The sequence below is a fragment of the Acinonyx jubatus genome, chromosome E4 (assembly GCF_027475565.1).
Source record: "Acinonyx jubatus isolate Ajub_Pintada_27869175 chromosome E4, VMU_Ajub_asm_v1.0, whole genome shotgun sequence".
Lineage (NCBI taxonomy): Eukaryota > Metazoa > Chordata > Mammalia > Carnivora > Felidae > Acinonyx > Acinonyx jubatus.
Window position 1 is genome coordinate 53,449,531 of NC_069395.1, and position 20,970 is coordinate 53,470,500.

General features: G+C 36.0%; 1 long non-coding RNA gene across 2 annotated transcripts in view; it reads right to left on the minus strand.

Annotated features, from left to right (window-relative positions):
• Positions 1-20,970, minus strand: part of LOC113595649 (uncharacterized) — a 551,139-nt gene that overhangs the window by 199,948 nt on the left and 330,221 nt on the right. The gene's annotated exons all lie outside the window — the stretch shown is intronic.

The following is a 20,970-nucleotide window of genomic DNA, read 5'->3' on the forward strand; positions in this document are numbered from 1 at the left end:
TGTTAAAAACCTAAAAAGAGGTCAAATAAAATAATGACTGAGACAAGACAATTATATTTGGTATTGTAGAATGATGGGGGTAGAAGCAGTAGGTATGTAGCAATGGACAGAGTCCACCTGAGCAGAGCAGCTGCATAGAATAATCAACATGGGTATCTAAACAATGAAGGTTGAATGATATTTCATTCAAGAGTCTTTAGCAAAGGCCTGAAATATTAAGGCTTCATGAAAACATACTTGTATATCTAAACAGAAAACCTCTCACCAAAACAATTCTAGCCAAAATGTTGTCTTCTATTTGACTTTCTCCATTTCTTAAAACACATATTTTCTGATCATGTGTCACCACTTGTTTACTGCTGCTGTTTCCAGGGATGCTTTCTATGACTAAAAATTGGAAGGCCAAAGTCTCCCCCCGTCTTCATCATATTAATTCCATTTAACTATCCTTATTTTCTGAACTTCCTTTTGCATACCATCCTGCACTTTAAGGCATAAGGAATTTCTACTTTGACAATATCATATTTTAAGCTTTCTCATCTAAACCCAAACGTATAAATTTATCTTTACCTATCTTATCACTCACAATTTTAAGAAACAAGCAAAGAAATGATCCTAAGGAGATCAATATGTTGAGTCTGACTACAGTAGGAGCCAGTTAATTTTGTTTTGATCCAAGGCCAGAGAATGTCCTTAGTCTCCTCAATGTATGTTTTTGGCTTATAGATTTATAAAGTATAGGACAAAATGTGTGAATGGTGATAGGTAAGCTCATTCCTACTTGGAAAGATAATTCAAATTATATGTAACATTTGACTTAAGAAGGATCAATATATTCTTTCACTTACTCATTCACTCTCCCATACAAATTTATTAAGCACCCATACTATGTGAGGTATAGTGGGTATAAACACAGTCCTAGTCCTTCAGGGGCTTGCAGTTTAATATACAGACACAAATACTATTATGGAGATAGGTACAATGCACCAAGGTGAGTGAAAGAGAGCACAATTAGACTGACAACAAACTCAAGAGTTGCTTGGAAGGCAGGCCAGTTGCTCAGTCCATTTTAGATGAGCTGATCATGATTATTCCTCTTGGTAAGAATCTACTCACTGTATTTAGTTAACAGGATGTGGTTTATGGCATAGTTTATGTTACAGCATAGTATGACATACATCAGGAAACAAACATACAGGGTAATCACTCAGTGCCTACAGGGTATCTAGTAAAAGCGTGGTAATTATAAATCACTGGCAGGGTGTTACTGGGCCTCCAGTTTGGACAAGACTAATATGAGTCATGCTGTTTATACTATAGGGTTTAGGCAACATGATGAGCACAAACACTGCTCTGCTTTCTTTCTTTGGTGTTACCTCAAAGCCCTCAGCAGTCAGAATCTCACAGGAGAGAGAGGCTGGAGCATGACAGGCAGCTACGAGACCACTAGATCATTGCTGTATAATAATAATAAAAAATGTTATCAGTGTTATGATGCCTAGGCGAAAATCAATCATGAAGTTAAATATGAAGCAAAAAATTCAACATAGACTTGGCTCTGGTGATAGCTGATTCTGATTAGAGCAAGTAAAATGGGATGAACATATAGTACTTGTAAACTCAAGCCTGAGGAGCTGAATCTGGTCTGGGTGTTGCTGTGTGATGATCTAATGTAATAAGTCATCCATCCATCCATCCATCCATCCATCCAGTGTTCACTGAGAATCACCTATGGACCAGGCTTTAGATATGTTACGGGTGTAAAGAGGTTAGAAAAAAAAAATCACCACTAGATGTATAAGTAAGCAGATGATTATACTGTGGGATGGTAAATGCTAAATGATAACTATGATGATGTTTGAGAGCAAATGGAAGAAGCACTTAACTAAGATGAAAAAGTCAAGGGATGGTTTCTCTAGAAAGTAGTGCCTAGTGGAATGTTAGAGGATGACAAGAATTGGCCAGCAGAAGATTATTAAGGGGAAACAATTGGAGGGTGGTTTTGTCTAATACTGGCCTCTCTGATATGGGTACTTTTAGAGTGCAGATCTCTGCCATAAGCTAGGACCCTTATTAGCCTATTTTGGGGTAAGAGCTTTCCCTGAGCAGGAAACCGGGAGAAGAAACATGCTAAGAACGCTTCTCAAGTACAAAGAAGGCTGTTATTTGTAATGGCTGGACACTTTTAGTATCAGAACAGCACTGAACCTCTTCATATAACCCTAAGACTGTCTCTTAGCTGAAGAGACTTGTAGGTATCAGAAGGAACATTTGTTACAGCTTACATATCTACTCTAAACAAATCCTCAACTCACACTTGAATAACCACTTTGTCCAGTTTTGACCTAAGGTAATAAGCTTGAGAATATAGGCACAATTCCTAATAATGTTTCTAGTGGTTGAAGCCTACCCGGACACTTTCTGCTGATTTTTTTTTTTAACATTGTTTAGTATGTAAGAAAGAAAAAATGTTAATGTGAAAGAACTTGATTACATACATTCTTCATATTCCTCTATATTAAAAAAAATTCCAACAATCAATTACTGCTATACCCATTCAATATGGATACCATGCATCCATTAAATATTATTTGGTGGATTACTTAAAGGCGATGCTAGGTATGCTATACTTAAGTGTAAAAAGCAACTATGTAAATATACAAAATGTATGATTTTAAATTTGCATATGTAACAAAGTATCCATTTTCTTCCCTTCCATGTCTTACCCCTTGGTGACTGGCACAGGTATTGCTATAAGAAACAGCTCACAGTCAAGAATGCACAAATGGATGTTATGTTCTAAGATTAAGCCTCTAAGTTCAAAAAACTTGCAGATTTCACAAAGGTCAATTCACCAAATGTTATATAGCAACTTCCCTTTTCCTATACAGATAAAATGGCTAGAGTTGGGGAAAATAATTTGCAGCAAGGGAAAATATTAGGAGAACATCTATGAGGACAAGCCTTTACACAGTCATCCAGTATGTAGGAGGCCACAGTTCCTTTTCATGTCCCGCTCCTGCCTCCCATCTCTGCAGAGTGAGGCATACATGACATTGATTTAACATGAACCTAGGCCATGTCATGGAGGGAGTAACAGGCAAGGAGTGGCTACTTACCCCCAAAAAACTGTGTGATGGGAGATAAACCTGCTTTGGGGGTACATTTATTTTCTTTATCCCCCAGTTTTACTGAGATATACTTGACATACAGCACTGTGTAAGTTTAAGGTGTACAAGCATTGATTTGATATACATATATGCAAAATGATTACCATGTTAGTTAACACCTAAATCATGTTACCTAATTAGTTATTTGTGTGTGTGTGTGTTGAGAACACTTAAGATCTACTCTTAACAACTTTGTAAAATGTAATACCCTATTTTTAACTATAATCACTATGTTGTGCTTTTAGATCCCCAGAATTACTCATCTTATAATTGGGAGTTTGTCCTTTTTGACCAACATTTTCCCTTTTTCCACACCACCCAACCCCTGGTAACCACCATTTTAGTCTCTGTTTCTATGAGTTTGGCTTTTTTAGATTCCACGTATATGTGATACTGTCTTTCTTAGCATAATTCCCTCAAGGTCATCCATACTGTCACACATGACAGGACTTCCTTCTTTCTCATGGCCAAATACTATTATATATATATAGTACTGCTTATTTTTACTCATTCGACTTTTAATGGACACTTATGTTGTTTCCATATTTTGGCTATTGTGAATAATGCTGAAAGGACATGGGAGTGCAGACATCTCTTTGAGATCTTGTTTTAATTTTCTTTGGGTATATACCCAGAAATGGGAATGCTGGTATAATAGTTCCAATTTTTTTCAGGAACCTCCATACTGTTTTCCATAGTGGCTGTACAAATTTATATTCCTACCATCAGTGCAGAAGGATTTCCATTCTCACATCCTCCCCAACACTTGTTATTTCTTGTCTTCTTGATGAAGGTGTGAGGTGATATCTCATTGTAGTTTTGATTTGCATTTCCTTGATGAATAATGATGCTAACAACTTTTCATGAACCGGTTGGCCACTTTTGCATCTTCTTTGGAAAACTGTCTATACAGTTCCTCTGCCCATTTTTTAATCAGGTTTTTTGCTATGGAGTTGTGTGACTTCTTTATATATTTTGGGTATTTAACCCTTGTCAGATATATGATTCAAATATTTTCTACAATTCTGTAGGCTGTCTTTTCATTGTGTTGATGGCTTCCTTTGCTGTACAGATAATTTTATTTGATATAGTTTCACTTGTTATTTTTTTGTTGTTGCATTTGCAACAACAAAACTCATTTCCAAGACTGATGTCAAGTAGTTTACTCCCTAGTGCTTTCTTCTAGAAGTTTTATGGTTTCCGGTCTTACATTCAAGTCTTCAATCCACTGTGATTTTATTTTTGTGTGTATTGTAAGACAGTGGTCCAATTTTATTCTTTTGCATGTGGCTGTCCAGTTGTCCCAACACTGTTTATTGAAGAGACTGTTCTTTCTCCACTGTATATTCTTGGCTTCTTTGTTGTAAACTAATTGACCATATGTGTGTGAGTGGGTTTATTTCTGGGTTCTCTATTATGTTCCATTGATTTATGTGTATGTTTTTATGCTAATTTCATACTGTTTTGATTGCTAAAGCTTTATAATATAGTTTGAAATCAGGAAGTGTTTTTTTGTTTTGTTTTGTTTCGTTTGTTTTAGTGTGATACCTCTAGCTTTGTTGTTCTTTCTTAAGATTGCTCTGGCTATTTGGGGTCTTTGTGATTATACACAAATTTTAGGATTTTTAAAAATTTCTGTGAAAGATGCCATTGAAATTTTGAGAGGTATTATTGAATCCGTAGATTACTCTGAGCAGTATGAACATTTTAACAATATTAATACTTTCAAACCATGAGCATGGGATATTTTTCTATTTATTAGTGTCTTCTTCAATTTTATTCATCAATACAGTTTTCAGCATACAGATCTTTCATATCCTTGGTTAAATTTATTCTTAAGTATTTTATTATTTTTTATGCAATTGTAAATACCATTGTTTTCTTAATTTCTCTTCTGATAGTTCATTGTTGGTGTTTAGAAACACAATTGATTTTTGTATATTGATTTTGTATACCGTAACTTTACTGAACTCATTTATTCTAATAGTTTTTCTGATGGATTCTTTAGGATTTTCTATACAGAATATCATGTCATCTGCAAGTAAAGACAACTTTACTTCTTTCTTTTCAATTTGGATGCCATTTATGTATGTGTGGATGTGTGTATGTATGCCTAACTGCTCTAAGACTTCTAGTACTATATTGAATAAAGGTGGTGAAAGTGGACATCCTCTTCTTATTTATCATCTTAGAAGAAAAGCTTTTAGCTTTTCATCATTCAGTATATTATCTGTGGCTTGGAATATATGGCCTTTACCATGTTGAGGTATGTTCCTTTGTATTATACTCAGTTTGTTGAGTTTTTTTTTATTATTATTAAAGAATGTTAAATTTTGTCAAATGCTTTCTCTGGATCTACTGAGATGATTATAAGATTTTCATTTTTCATTTTGTTAATGTGGTCCTTTTTAAAATTTATTATTATTATTATTTTTAAGTTTGTTTATTTTGGGAGAGTGAGTATGAGCTGGGGGAGGGGCTGGGAGAGAGAAAAGAGAATTGTAAGCAGTCTTCATGCTGTCAGTGTGGAGCCCATCATGGTGCTAGATCCCACAAACTGTGAAATCCTAACCTGAGCCAAAATCAAGAGTCAGATGCTCAACTGACTGCGCTACCCAATATGGTGTAGCACATTAACTGATTGTAGATTTTGAACCATCCTTACAGCTCTGGAATAAAGCCCATGGTGTGTGATCCTTTTAATGTACTGTTGAATTTGGTTTGCTAATATTTTTGAGGATTTTTTCATCTACGTTCATCAGGAATATTGCCTAAAATACTCTTTTATTGTAGTGTTATTGTCTAGTTTTGGCATCAAGGTAACAATGCTGGCTGTAAAATGAGCTTGGAAGTGTTTCCTCCTCATCTATTTTTTTTTAATTTCTAATGTTTATTTACTTTTTTGAGAGAGAGACAGAGTGCAAGTGGAGGAGAGGCAGAGAGAGAAGGAGACACAGAATCCGAAGCAGGCTCCAGGCCCTGAGCTGTCAGCACAGAGTCTGACGCAAGGGCTCGAACCCACAGATGGTGAGATCATGACCTGAGCCGAAGTCGGATGCTTAACCAACTGAGCCACCCAGGTGCCCCTCCTCCTCATCTATTTTTTAAAGGAGTTTGAGAATGATTGATATTAATTCTTTAAATGTTTGGTAGAATGCAACAGTAAAGCTATCTGGTCTTGAACATCCCTTTGTTGGAAGGTTTTGTATTCAATCTCCTTACTAGTAATTGGTCTTTTCAGATATTTTATTTCTTCATTATTCAGTCTTGGTATACTGTATGTTTATAAAAATTTGTCCATTTCTTTTAGATTGTACAACTTGTTACCAATTGTTTGTAGTTGTTTCTTAGGATCCTTTGTATTTTTTATGGTATCCATTTATATTTCTACTTATCTGAGTTCTCTCTCTTCTTTTCCTGTTTAGTCCAACTAAAAGTTTTCTGTTTTGTTTGTCTGTTTTATCTTATTTTCATTGTAATTGCTCCTCCTGTAATTTTTTCCTCCTGCTAAATTTGGGCTTACTTTGTTCTCTTTAAAGTTATTTAAGGTGCAAAATTAGGTTGTTTATTGAGAGCTTTCTTTTTTCTCGGTATGTACGTTCCACTGGTTGTTCAGGAGCGTGTTGTTTAATCTCCATGACTTTTGAATTTTCTAGTTCTCTATGTCTGGTTTCTTAACATTGTAGTCAGAAGAGATACTTGATACAGTTTTAATCTTCTTAAATGTATTAAGACTCTTTCTGTGGCCTACCAGATGATCTTGAGAATGTCCCATGTTTGCTTGAGAAGAATGTGTAACCTACTGCTGCTGAATGTTCTGTAAATGTCTATTAGGTCCATCTGGTCTAATGTGTAGTTTAAGACTGATGTTTCCTTGTTGATTTTCTGTTGAGATGATCTATCCATTGTTGAAAGCAGGGTACTGAAGTCCCTTGCTATTATTTTGTCACTGTTTACTTCTCTCTTCATGTCTGTTAGTATTTGCTTCATATATTTTAGGTGTTTCATGTTGGGTACACAAAAATTTATAAATCTATCCTTTTGATGAATTGGCCTTTTACCATTATATAATGACCTTCATTATCTCCTATTACAACGTTTGGCTTAATATTTATTTTATTAAAATAATAAAAATAAAAGTATTTTATCTGCTTTCTTTTGGCTTTCATCTCTATGGAACATCTTTTTCCACCCCTTCACTTTCAGTCGTGTATGTGCTTAAAACTTAAGTGAGTTTCTATTTTTTTTTAAATTTTAATTGCAGTATAGTTAACATACAGTGTAATATTAGTTTGGGGTGTACAATATAGTGACTCAACAATTCTATACATTATTCAGTGATCTTCATGATAACTGTACTCTTAATCCCCTTCACCTCTTTCACCCATCCCTCCCCAACTCCCCTCTGGTAACCACCTGTTTGTTCTTTATATTTAAGAGTCTGTCTTTCTGTCTCTTTTTTTCCTTTGTTCATTTGTTTCTTAAATTCCATGTATGAGTGAAATCATATGGTATGTGTCTTTCTCTGACTTATTTTGCTTAGCCTTATACTCTGTAGCTCAATGCATGTAGTTGCAAGTGGCAAGATTTCATTCTTTTTTATTGCTGAGTAATATTCCATTGTACATATATACCATATATCCTTTATCTATTTATTTAATAGACACTTGGGATGCTTCCACAATTTGGCTGTTGTAAATAATGCTGCAATAAACACAGAGGTGCATATATCTTTTTGAATTAGTGTTTTCGTATTCTTTGGGTAAGTATTCAGCAGTGGAATTACTGAGTCACATGGTAATTCTATTTTTACTTTTTTGAGCAAACTCCATTCTGTTCTCCACAGTGGCTGTACCAGTTTGCATTCCCACCAACAGTGCACGAGGGTTTCTTTTCTCCACATGTTTGCCAACATGAAGTGAGTCTCTTGTAAACAGCATATAGATGAGTCTTGTTTTTTAATCTGTTCATCAAGTCTATGTGTTTTAATTGGAGAATTGAGTACATTTATTTATTTATTAAATATATGAAATTTATTGTCAAATTGGTTTCCATACAATACTCAGTGCTCATCCCAAAAGATGCCCTCTTCAATACCCATCACCCACCCTCCCCTCCCTCCCACCCCCCCATCAGCCCTCAGTTTGTTCTCATTTTTTAAGAGTCTCTTATGCTTTGGCTCTCTCCCACTCTAACCTCTTTTTTTTTTTCCTTCCCCTCCCCCATGGGTTTCTGTTAAGTTTCTCAGGATCCACATAAGAGTGAAAACATATGGTATCTGTCTTTCTCTGTACGGCTTATTTCACTTAGCATAACACTCTCCAGCTCCGTCCACGTTGCTACAAAGGGACATATTTCATTCTTTCTCATTACCACATAGTACTCCATTGTGTATATAAACCACAATTTCTTTATCCATTCATCTAATATATTTTAAGGAATTATTTTTAGGTATGGACTTACTATTCCCATTTTGTTAACTTTTTTTCTAGTTGCTTTGTAATTCTTTTGTTCCTTGCTTCCTCTCTTCCTTTATGGTTTGATGACTCTCTTTAGTGGTATGCTTAGATTTCTCTTTTTCTTGATATATGTGCTAAAGGCTTTTGCTTAGTATGTTCCACTGGGTTTACATAAAACGTCTGATATTTATAACAGTCTTTCAAAAGATATAACAACTTTGAACATATACAACAGCTCTACATTTATACACTACCTCCCCACCATTTTATGTTTGATGACACAATTTACATCTTTGTACATTGTGTATTCATTAATAAATTATTATAGTTATCACTTTTACTATTTTTGTTAACCTTCATACTAGAATCATAAGTGATTTACCCACTATTATTATGACATTAGATTATTCTGAATTTATCTATATATTTACCTTTACCATTTGATATGTTTTCTTGCTGTGAATTCATGTTTTTTTGTTTGGTCTTGAAGAACTACCTCTGAAATTTCTTGTAAGGCTGGTCTATTGTGATGAAATCCTCTGGCTTTACTTGTCTGTCAAACTTTATCTGTCCTTCAATTCTGAAGGACAATTTTGCCAGGTATACTATCCTTGGTTGGCTGGTTTTTTTGTTTTGTTTTGTTTGTTTTTCTTTCAGCACTTTGAATATATCATGCCACTTATTTCTGGCCTGCAAAGTTTCTGTTGAAAAATCTGCTTATAGTATTTTGGGGGTTTCCTTATACATAACAAGTTGCTTTTTATTGCTTTTAAGAGGTTTTCCTTGTTGTTAACTTCTGACAATTTAATTATAATGTGTTTACTGTGGATCTCTTTGAAGTCACCTTGTTTGGAAGTCTCTGGGCTTCCTGCTTCTGGATGTTTGTTTCTTTTCCTGGGTTAGGGAAATTTTCAGCCACTTTTCCTTTGAATAAGCTTTCTCTCCTTCTTTCTCTCTTCCTCTTCAGGGCCCTCTGTAATGTGTATATTGTTATGCTTCATGTTGTCCCATAAGTTCCATCATTGTTTTTCATTTTGATTCTCTGATTGGATGAATTCCACTGCCCCATCTTTAGTTTGTTGATTCTTTCCTCTTCTTGATATAGTCTACTGTTATACCCTCTATTGAATTTTTCAATGCAGTTATTGTATACTTTAGTTGTGTGATTTCTGCTTGATATTTTCTTACATTTTCTCTTTGTTGAGATTCTCACCTTGTTTATGGATTGTTCTCCTGACCTTGTTTAGCATATTTATGACCATTATTTTGAACGTTCTATGATTTAACTCACTTATCTTTATTTCATTAAGGTCTATTTCTGGAGTTTTGTCTTGTTCTTTTGTTTGAAACATATTCCGTTGTTTCTTCATTTTCCTTGGCTCTCTGTGTTGGTTTCTGCACATCTGATACAAAAACCACCTCTCCCACTCTTGACAGAGTGGTCTCATGTAGGGGAGGAACCTTGTTAATCAGCCCAGCTTAGTTCTTGGTTGTCTCTCAAATATTTGTGAGTTCCCAATATGAAAGGGTTCTTGGCGCCTCCCTGTATTTGAAGATATGCCTATACCAACCTAGGTTCAAGTCAATTGGAAGCTGGACCCTTAGGCAGCAGCTGGGAAAATATGTAGTTAGGCCCCATTGTTAGCTAAAATGCAAAGGGAGATACTCAAATCAGAAGGCAGAAAGTTATCAGTAGAAAGGAGGAGGGGGAAGGACAAAAGCAGGAAAGGAATGTGTTTTGCTCTGCAGAAACAGCGGTTCCCACCAAGGACATGCCCAGCTAGATATTTCATCTGATAGGCTCTTGCTAAGTGTTTCACCTGGGAGCACCTTATGTGAGCTATGTAGAACTGAGAACCTATATAGAAGCCCTTCACACTCCTGCCCCATTATCCTGAAGTTATCTGTAGCTCATTATAATACTAAGATCTCCTCCTATGGGTGGGGTTTTCTGCCATTTTTGAACATACAATGTATTCACTAGCACATTGATTTGCTAGGTATGTGCAATAATCAAATTGCCTAAAAATTTTGTATAAGTTCCTTAACATATAATGCAAGCTCTCTGCCCCCACTTCCTAATTCACTGAATAATAGCTTACTGTACTAACTCCATGGGGAGACAGTGCTTTGAGAGCTATCTTCTGTCTCCTTACTTGTAACAAGTAATAAAAAATTTTTTGCTTTCACACTTCCTTGGGTTGTGTTTAACATAATGCACCCTAAGCAGTAAGCCCCTTGAGCTCAGTTACACCTTCCTTCTAGGGAAATTGGGAGATGGGCATTTTTGCCTGCTCTCTCTGCATCTGGCCCAGGTGAAAGTCAATGGGGGTTGCTTCTGTGTCCATTAAGAATGCCTTGTTTGCCACAGTCTTATGGGATTCATGAATACAAGTTCCACTGGCTATGAGAGCAGGGTGATCCAGAAGCTCATCCCTTGGGCAGCAGGCACAAAAGCTGAGGCACCAGTCATGTGTACAAGCTTCATTCAGGGAGATACCAGAGATTCAGGAGATACTTCGCATGAACAAGAGGGAGAGGGCAGGAGATGTGTTCATAAGTTTCCCTGGTCTCTGGGGCAGATCTCAGTGAGCTCTTAGCAGCATGCTAAATTAGATAATTGATCCTCGAGCAGCAGCTTTTAAAGTATTGAAATCGACCTTTCTCAGGGCAAGGCTGGGAGGTGGGCATTTTTATCTGCTCACTCTGCACTGAGCTCTGTGGGGATAGCTGGTTGAGAACTGTTTCTTTGTTTGCTAGAGTTCTGTGGGAATTGTGAATTGAAGATCCACTGGTTATCAGAGCCAGGTACTCCAGAGTTAGGTGGTAGCAGCTAAAGCTGAGATGAAGGTATGTGTATTAGCTCCTTCCTGGGAGATACTGGTGACTTGAAGGAGGCAAGAGGGATAAAGTGGGGATACCTCCACTGGCTTCCCTGGTCTCTGAAGAGGATGGCAGTCAACTTCTAGATGTGTACTAAAAAAGAAGCCTGACCCTCAAGCAGTGCCTTTTATTATTAATAGACTCTTTTCAGAGAAAGACTGAGAGGTGGACATGTCTTTGCTTCTGCTAAACCCTGTGGTATAGCTGTAGGAGTCCTCTAGAGCCTGTTAACAATTGTTTCTTTTTTGGTATTGGTCTTGTGGGTCTCTGGATGCAAGCCCCAGTGGCTTCAAAGTGAGGCGTTTTGAAGGACCATCCTTGGGTGGGAGTCGTCAAATTTGGGGTGCTAAACGTGGAGTCCAAACCCTTCACTCCTCATGAAAGAGCTGGGAGTTGAGCGTTCTGTCCCAATTGTATATTCCTATCGTAGGGATGGGGTTTATGATGACAGTATGTCTCAGCTTTTCCCACCAGTTTCAATATGGTAACCAATATTCAATGTGTAGAAGTTGCTCAGATAGCTTCCAGATTTCTTTCAGAGGGAATTGCTTTATGTGTAGCTGTGCACTTGTTGTGTATGGGGGAGGGGGTAAGTTCAGGAGCCTCCTATGTCACTGTCTTGACTAGCACTGAACACTTTAAAAGTAAGTATTTAATTACTTAGAGAAATACTAGTAGTTCATCAAGAGTTTTAAGTAGTGTCCACAGTTCCCTTATTGGAAAAATGAAGGAGTTAAAGTAATCATTTCCAGCTTTTACATTCTAGGCTTGCAAGATGACAAAAGAACATCCTAAGGATCCCATCTGTACACTCACATACTAGACTCAAAAGTATCTAAATTCTCTGCTATGTCATTTAGATATGTGAACACAGCAACTAAATAAATAGTTTACCAACTTGGCTACTTTATGGTTCTATTCATTTCCCATCATAAATTAATGTGTGTGGTGTGTGTGTGTATGTGAGTGTGCATGAAACGAACAGAAACCTCTTTGAAACAGAGAATAAAATAAAATAAATACTAAGTATGAAGTGGTCTGGTGAATTCAATTTCAAAGGCAGGAAAGCATCCTAAACATCTCACATTTGTATAAGGTTTTAGAGTTTTCAGACCTAGAATCTGGAATTCTTGACCTCTTGTTTGGGTTCTATATACTTATCAAAGTGCTTTCCTGAAGCTCTTTCTCCTATCTCATAACACAGCAGAACAACACTAGCTGGGAAGGTCTGGCTTCCCCATGTCCCCCAGCTCCAGCCACTATGCAAGACTGAGGTGGATAAATTGCAGCAGGACTTGGAAAAGGGAAAAGATGGAGCCAGAGCCATTTCTCTTTTCCTCAGCTGATTCACTTCAGAAGTCCATGCCATTTAGTTTTCTTATCCCTCCACTCACTGGCAAACCACATGCTTTATGGGTTCATAGAAATACAATTGGTGGTGAATTTACATATTCCCTACCTTGAACCTAAGATAGTCTTACCCATAGGTTGACTTCAAATCAGTATGGTTGAGTCCTTATTATGAGCTACTCAACTCCTATTTAAAAGACAGAAAGTCCTCAATAAATGTTAGCTGTTATTGCTGTTGTGATTTCTGTCAATATTACTATCAGTAGGATCTTCATACCAGTCTTTGTGCTTTCAGCACATTTATGAATGACTCTAACAGTTGTTGAGATAATCTGTCATCTTTTCTACAGTAACTGTCCTACTGTCTTCTCTTTGAACCTTCTGGGACCTCTATTTTCTTCTACATTGAAACTACCACAACTAACCTACAATTATACGAGGCTCTAAGTTTCTTTTTTAATTAATACTCCCTCTGGCTCTGTGTTTGCCCATAAACTTTATTATTATTACTCTCATCCTTAAATGAAGGGTAAAATTTAAAACAGATGCATGCTATACATACAGTGTTAGAATGTAAAGAGATTTTCTTTTCTCAATTGACATCATTTTCTGCTAAGAAAAACTGAACACCATGAGTAAAGTACATGACTGGAAATACTTGTGATATTCCCACCACAATGAATATCTTTATCCTAATTTAAAATTTGATTCACATTTGGTTCCATCTGCAAACCTGAGTCATTTTGAGGTAAGAAGAAATAAAAGAAAGAATATGAAATTGAATACACAGCAAAAATAATGTCTGTTTAAAAAGATATTATTATTTGCTAATTATTTACTAAGAGCTTTCCCTTCAAAAGGTATATTAGATGTCATATTCAGAAGTCGAGCACTTCTGAACATCCTTAACAGGATCTGCATCCTTAACATTGTTAATTGTTTCTGAGTTTAAAATCCTTCTCCTACCAAAGGAGTTAAACGGACCTGGATTTGAATTTGTAGTTTTGTGACAGTGGTTAAGTTGTTAACATCTCTTAACCTCAATGTTCTCGTTCACAGAATGTGACTAACATGGGCTCCTATGTAATGCTGTTGTGAGGATTGAAGGAATCTAACAATGCATGTGAGAGTTTACTCTTTAAACACAGTGCCTAGAAGAGAGCAGGCTTTTAATACATATCTGTTTCCTTGTTTTCACTCTTCATAATTTTCTATCTTCTTTTTCTATGGTTTACATTTGAAATCAGCACTCAGTGATGTTGCAATCAGAGAGGGTGGTGTCTGACATGATCTGTGAATGCACAGGATGAGGGACCAGAAGAGGATGTAAGAGGCTCTGTACGTGTAGGGAGGAGAATATCCTTATTTTCAGCCAAAAATACTTCCTTTAGGCTTTACTGGGTGACAAAAGCTCTGAAGTGATTTGGGGCCTTATCTTAGTATAATATTCATAGCTAACTCCTCAGGGTTGTTTGTTCTTTATTTAGCAAATGGAAACTGCCTGATACCTTCAGTTGGCGCCATTTCATCAAGCAACATTCCACAGTGTTGTTTGTGACCCAGTGTTTTTTCCATTGGCACACCAGCCTGAGATTTCCTCTTGATGGTAGGACATCCTACTGTATTCATGGTTAGCGTCACCGAACCGGATAGACGAGTCCCTTGGCCTGAACAACTCTAGATGCTTTGCCAGTTCTCACCTGAATTAACTGGTAACTCTGGGGAAGTTATGTAAAATCACACACAAGAAGTGAAAATTATCTTGAAATGGAACATATGTTCCATGCCAAGTTGGGAAGGATCAAATGTAAAAAAAAAGTCAGACAACAGATTTCTTAAGATAAGAGATCCTGTCTTACTTCTGATGTCTCCACTGCCAAGTAAAGTGCCTGAGAAGCCGTAAGACTACACACAGGCACACGCATGCACGACGCACGCGCACACACACACACACACACTCGCACATACATTCAGTATATATTTATACATTATACTATAATACACATTTATATATCATGCTGTTTCAAAAACTATCAATATATACCAAAACCCACTCATATTATATATTAATATATTTACTGAAGTGTAATTATTTAACTTAGGAGAATGGTATGAGGTTTTTTTCATCTGGTCAACCTCTCTCTTTTCAGGTATGTATCTCAGCCCAGATATTGCCTCCCTTTTATAAACTTCCCCTTACCCTCAATAAGGTCAGATATTTTGTTCTCATCCTACTATCAAACTTTTTTTCTGCAATGGCCTTGTATATTTGTCTTTTTCCCGAGGCACCTGTAAAATGTAAGTCAATCCAGACGAAAAAGCAATACAAAATTTGAAGAATCACTTCCTACTTGGAATCTTGACTGAAAATCGATTTCCATTATGCAAAATGGCACATCAGTTCCTATTTAAAACCATCAAACATTGCCTTAGAAGCCATAATGAATGAACATTGCTGTTAAATCATATCTTGCCCAAAAGATCACATAGATCACCAGAGAAGCATGAAGTTTGCATACCTATCAACCTAACTGAAATAAGAGGGTCTTAATGTTCCTGAGACTAAGCATTCCTCAAATCTCCTGGATTTCTTTGGGTAGCTCTGGCAAAGAGGATATATTCTTCCCTTTACTTTTCTACTTGGTCTCCCCATTTGACAAACTACTACATGCCAGTTCCACCAGCAGAGAATGGTCATTATGTTTACTGCATTAAACATCCAACTGTGACATGTATTCATACAGAAATCTACATGACACTTTATCTTCTGGTTTTCCGTTTTTATCACTGACCTTACATGATTCAATTTAGATGTTGTGGTTCATGGCTAGATTTGTTGGTTTTGGCAATGGGAACCTAAATGAATAAAGAAAGTTCGTGGCTTTTCTAATATGAAATGATTCTAAAATATAACAAAAGGACATATTTTTCCCTCCTTTTCATTTAGAAAACATTATTGAATGTCTTCTATGTACCAAGTACAATGTTAAGAACTTGATAACTGATGGAAAAGTATTTCCACAGTGTCTGCAGCCGTTCACATTCCCATCAATAGTGCACAAGCATTCCTTTTTCTCCATATCCTCACCAACACTTGTTTCTTATTTTTGACTTTAGACATTCTGACAGGTGTGAGGTGATATCTCATTATAGTTTGGACTTGCATTTCCCTGATGATGAATGACGTTGAGCATCTTTTCACATGTCTGTTAGGCATCTGTATGTCTTCTTTGGAGAAATGTCTGTTCATGTCTTCTGCCTTATTTTTTTAAGTGGATTATTTGTTTTTTGGGTGTTGAGTTTTATAAGTTCTTTATGTATTTTGGATACTAACCTTTTATCAGATATGTCATTTGTAAATACCTTTTCCCATTCCATAGGTTGCCTTTTAGTTTTGTTGATTGTTTCTTTCACTGTGCAGAAGGTTTTTATTTTGATGTAGTCCCAATAGTTTATGTTTGCTTTTATGTCTCTTGCCTCAGGATACATATCTAGAAAACTGCTGCTATGGCCAGTGTCAAAGAAATTACTGCCTGTGCTCACTTCTAAGATTTTTATTGTTTCAGGTCTCACATGTAGGTCTTTAATCCACTTTGAGTTTGTGTATGGTATAAGAAAATGGTCCAGTTTCATTTTTTTGCATGTAGCTGTCCAGTTTGTTGAACCATTTGTTGTCAACACCATTTTTTTCCACTGGATATTCATTTCTCCCTTGTCGAATATTAATTAACCATATATTTGTGGGTTTATTTCTGGGTTTTCTATTCTGTTCTAGTCATCTATATATTTGTTTTTGTGCCAGTACCATACTGTTTTGATTACTGTAGCTTTGTAATACAACTTGAAGTCTGGAATTGTGATACTTGAAGTTTTATTTTTCTTTTTCAAGATTGCTTTGGCTATTTGGGGTCTTTTGTGGTTCCATACAAATTGTAGGACTGTTTATTCTAGTTCTGTGGAAATGTTGTTGGTATACTGATAGGATTGCATTAAATCGGCTTTCTTGCTAATCTTGCTTTTGGTGGTATAGATATTTTAACATTATTTGTTCTTCCAAACTGTGAGCATGGAATGTCTTTCCATTCCTTTTATAGTCTTGAATTTCTTTCATCAATGTTTTATAGTTTTCAGAGTACATATCTTTTACCTCTTTGGTTAAGTTTATTCCTAGATAAAGATTTTATTGTTTTTGGTGCAACTGCAAATTGGATTGTTTTCTTAATGGTCACTTTCACGTGGTTTCACTTTCTGCTGCTTCATTAGTGTATAGGGATGCAACAGATTTCTGTACATTGATTTTGTATCCTGTGACTTTACTGAATGCATTTATCAGTTCCAGTAGTTTTTTGGCGGAGTCTTTAGGATTTTCTCTATATAGTATCATGTCATCTGCAAATAGTGAAAGAAGGAAAACATAATTCGAATTTAAACAATTTTCTAGACCAACCTAATTAGGATTGTTTTTAGTTCCTTAGGATGATCTGGAGATACATATGAGAAGTCTCTGTATATATTTTAGCATTTATTGTACATATAATATATAAATGTATAAATATGTATGTTATATATATTTATGTACAATGAACTGTACATAATTCTCTTTACAAAGTGTTTATTAATCTTAACAGATACTGTTGCTACTTTTTAAAAATTCTAAGTTTAAGACCCTATTTATGTATCATGTCTATTTTCTACCTACCTACCTACCTACGTACCATCTATGTAACTTCAAGCCAAATGTGCCCTATTTGTCATTAGATGAATAATCTGATATCTAGAGTAGGCAAAATCAGTTGTGCAGTATTCCTCACTGAGTTCTGGTATATTGAACATTTCTGACTAAAAATGCTACAGCATACACTATCACGAGGATAAAGTCATGGTAAATAATGTATAAAGGAATGTGATGAGGACTGCAGACCCGAGTGATACAGGGTTTTGGAGGGAATCTGATGTCCATTTAATATTTTCTCACAGATTTTAATACACATCCCACTCTATTTACTCCACACAGCAACCACCTGGCATATATTTTGGCATAGAGAGGTAGGAAAATATGAGTTTTGGAATTCAAAAGATGGGGATTCAATCCCTGCTCTATCAGGATGGGCAAGTGATTTATCCTCTGGAATGCCAGTCTCTTCATTCTTACATATGGAGATGTCCATACAGGGCTGCTTGACATTCAAATGCAATCATTTGTGCACACAGAAGATACATAATAGGTTCCCAATTCATTTTGGTATAATGTGGTCAATAACAGAACCAGAGCCAACTTTCCAAATGTGTAATTCATTTGAATTCAAAACCATGAAGACAGTTAAAATAGCTTAATAAAGCATATCTTGCATGCTTTTTTTTAAATCTGAAAAATGTAGGAAGAAGATTTTCTTTTATAAGTTTTTCTGAAATTCCTCACTTTGCAGCTCTTGAATAAGTGCTATTAGATCCATTCAAAAATTTGGTATTTTGCCTTTGTTCATATTGAGCTTTTAAAAAGTTTTCTAACTTTTGCTGATGTTTACACCTCTGAATATTCATCAGGTTTTACGGCTCACTCAGGAAAAATCTCCCTCTTTTCTTCTCTCAATCCATTTCCAACCTGGCTCCTCAACTATTTTATCTAGATTTTCTGTTCTCTGAGGCTCTGTCCTCTAGTATTCATCTGGGCACTTGCTTTCCTACATTTAAGGTTTTAATTTAGTTGGGTGGCAAAATCCCTCAACACCTGTGACTTTTTGTATCCCCCAAGTTCTTAGCACAGTAACAGGCTGACAGTAAATGTTCAACATGCTTTTGTTGCTTGTACTTAACTAAAAAAAAATTTTATTCTAAGTATGTGAGCCAGTGGCAAGTTATGAATACAAAAGCTTGAGTTTGGTGCTCTTGTACCTCTTGTCAAATCCTAAGATGTCACATGTGAGATGTGAATTCTTATAGTTGACACCAAAAAGGTACCAATGGTGACTCCAAAATTTCAAAAGGCCTTCCCTACTATCACTTGTCCTAACTTGAAATTCCTTCATTTCTGAACCCTGTTTCATGAAAAGAAGCCTTGGAATGTATTCTTCTTGAGATAAGCATGTTACCTTTCTTGAGATAATTTCATTAGGTTAAAATAATTATTGAGGATATAGCAGAGCCCAACCTTGGCTAAGGGCAGAAGGAACTGGATTTTATTTGGAGCAGTTCCTTATTTGAGTAAATGTTTACTGAAGTGAGTAAGCAGAGGCATTTCCATCTAAAACTTGGAGAGGAGACAGGAGAAGGGGAAGTTCAGAGAGGCAGGAGGCTACATTTTCAGGATTCAATTTTAAACTCTGTGCCTGTGCATTACAGACAAAACAGTATAGGAGTTCTAGGTACAATGTACCGTTCTTCTTCTAGGGTCATTATTCATCTCTGCATCTCAACATCTAGTACAGTCACAGAAACACTTGTACTGAAAAATTGTTCCTGTGTGACTCTGGACTTCTCCAGAGACAGTTTATTGATCAAGGTAAAACAGAGGACCAAGTTAAAAATGTGACAACATAGTGGGAAATCTTGTTACAAAAAGAAGGTACTAAAAGAAGGTTAGGTGACATAACAGTTTCCCTGAGCTCAGGTTCTCTTTCCACTGGACCCAGCCATTGGTGGTGTGATCCACCACTCAACCTCTATTGTCCTCACTCAGCTTCCTCTTTCAAAAATGAGGATCTTAAATCTCTACCCTTTCCCTCCTCACTTGAAAAAAAAATCTTTGATTCCTCGTATTAAAAAACATTTCTCCAAAATACTTTCATTTAAACTCCTTTTATTTAAATGAACGTCAGTTGAATTAACCCCCTCATAAACATTTCTTTTAAATCATTCTTTTCTAGGATTTTATGATGGACTCAGTCTTGAAAATCTCTAAGAGGGGGAGAAAAGAGAGAAACTGTTAAAGAACATCTCATATGAGCCAAATTTTTCATATTTATTTCATTCTCAAGCCTTATGAAATGGAAATTTTCTCCACTTTTAAATGTAAGAACACAGGCCATATAGCATGCTGCAGGCCAGGTAAGGGATGGGAAGCTCCAGGCTCCCCTCCCAGGTTTGATTTAAAAATCCATGTTCTTTCTAGTACTTGGTTGGTGCTGGCATTCTGTAAAAAAGGTAGGTATTCCATTTAACAGATGGAAAGACTGAGTTACTGAGAACCAGGGACTTCCTAGGTTTCATAGTAATCAGCATTTCTGGTGCCAGGCAGAAACTCAAATATTTTGGAGTAGAGTGTAAGTTCGCATCACAGGGTGTAGGAAAATATTTTTTTGTATGATAACTTTGATGCCAGCATTGAATTTTCAGGGTTTTAAAATGATGAAATTTGAGAGAGCTGAGCTTGTTGTATTTATATTTTTTAAAGGCATTACGTTGTTTTAATTCTTAATTGTTTTCTAACTGGGATAAATTTGTAGAATAAACTGATAGACTCTGACTCTGCTTAGCTTTAGTTTTCAACTCAAATAAGGGAGTGAACTGCAGCATTGCTATAATTATGGTCTCTAAATGTGTAAGGTTCCAGATATACTCTATTATTTCACAGCATGTGCAAAGCTGAAATAAACACTGGGCTTTCCAAAAATCACACTTACAAAACAACTAATTGTAATCTACCTTTGTTCTGCTTGTAGAACTTGTCTCAGGATATGCTAACTGATTTCTTATGTTATACAAAGAGCCTTTAAAAAAAAGAGTTTACTTTGTCACAGTTGAAAAAATACAAAAGTCACATAAAAGTATATTTTAGCTAACTGCAAAAAAAAAAAAAAGAAATTCTAGTACTTCAGTTGTTTACCAGAGACTATTTCAAAATTAACATATTTTATGTGTAAGAAATTGATAAAATTCTTTATTGTTTCCAAATATATCCTAGCCTCCCAAGCTCCCCAACTCCTGCCTTACACATACATAGTATCTAGAACATGATAGGACTTGATCTTGAACTTTATTTCTTCTTATAAAAGTAATTTTCCTATCTGAAAATAATTTGTAATGCTGTACAGCACTGTACTTCCTCATGCTTTAGGAAAGAATTTTTTTCCTCTGAATTTCCTTGTGTTGGTTTTTTCATCCTGCCTGTG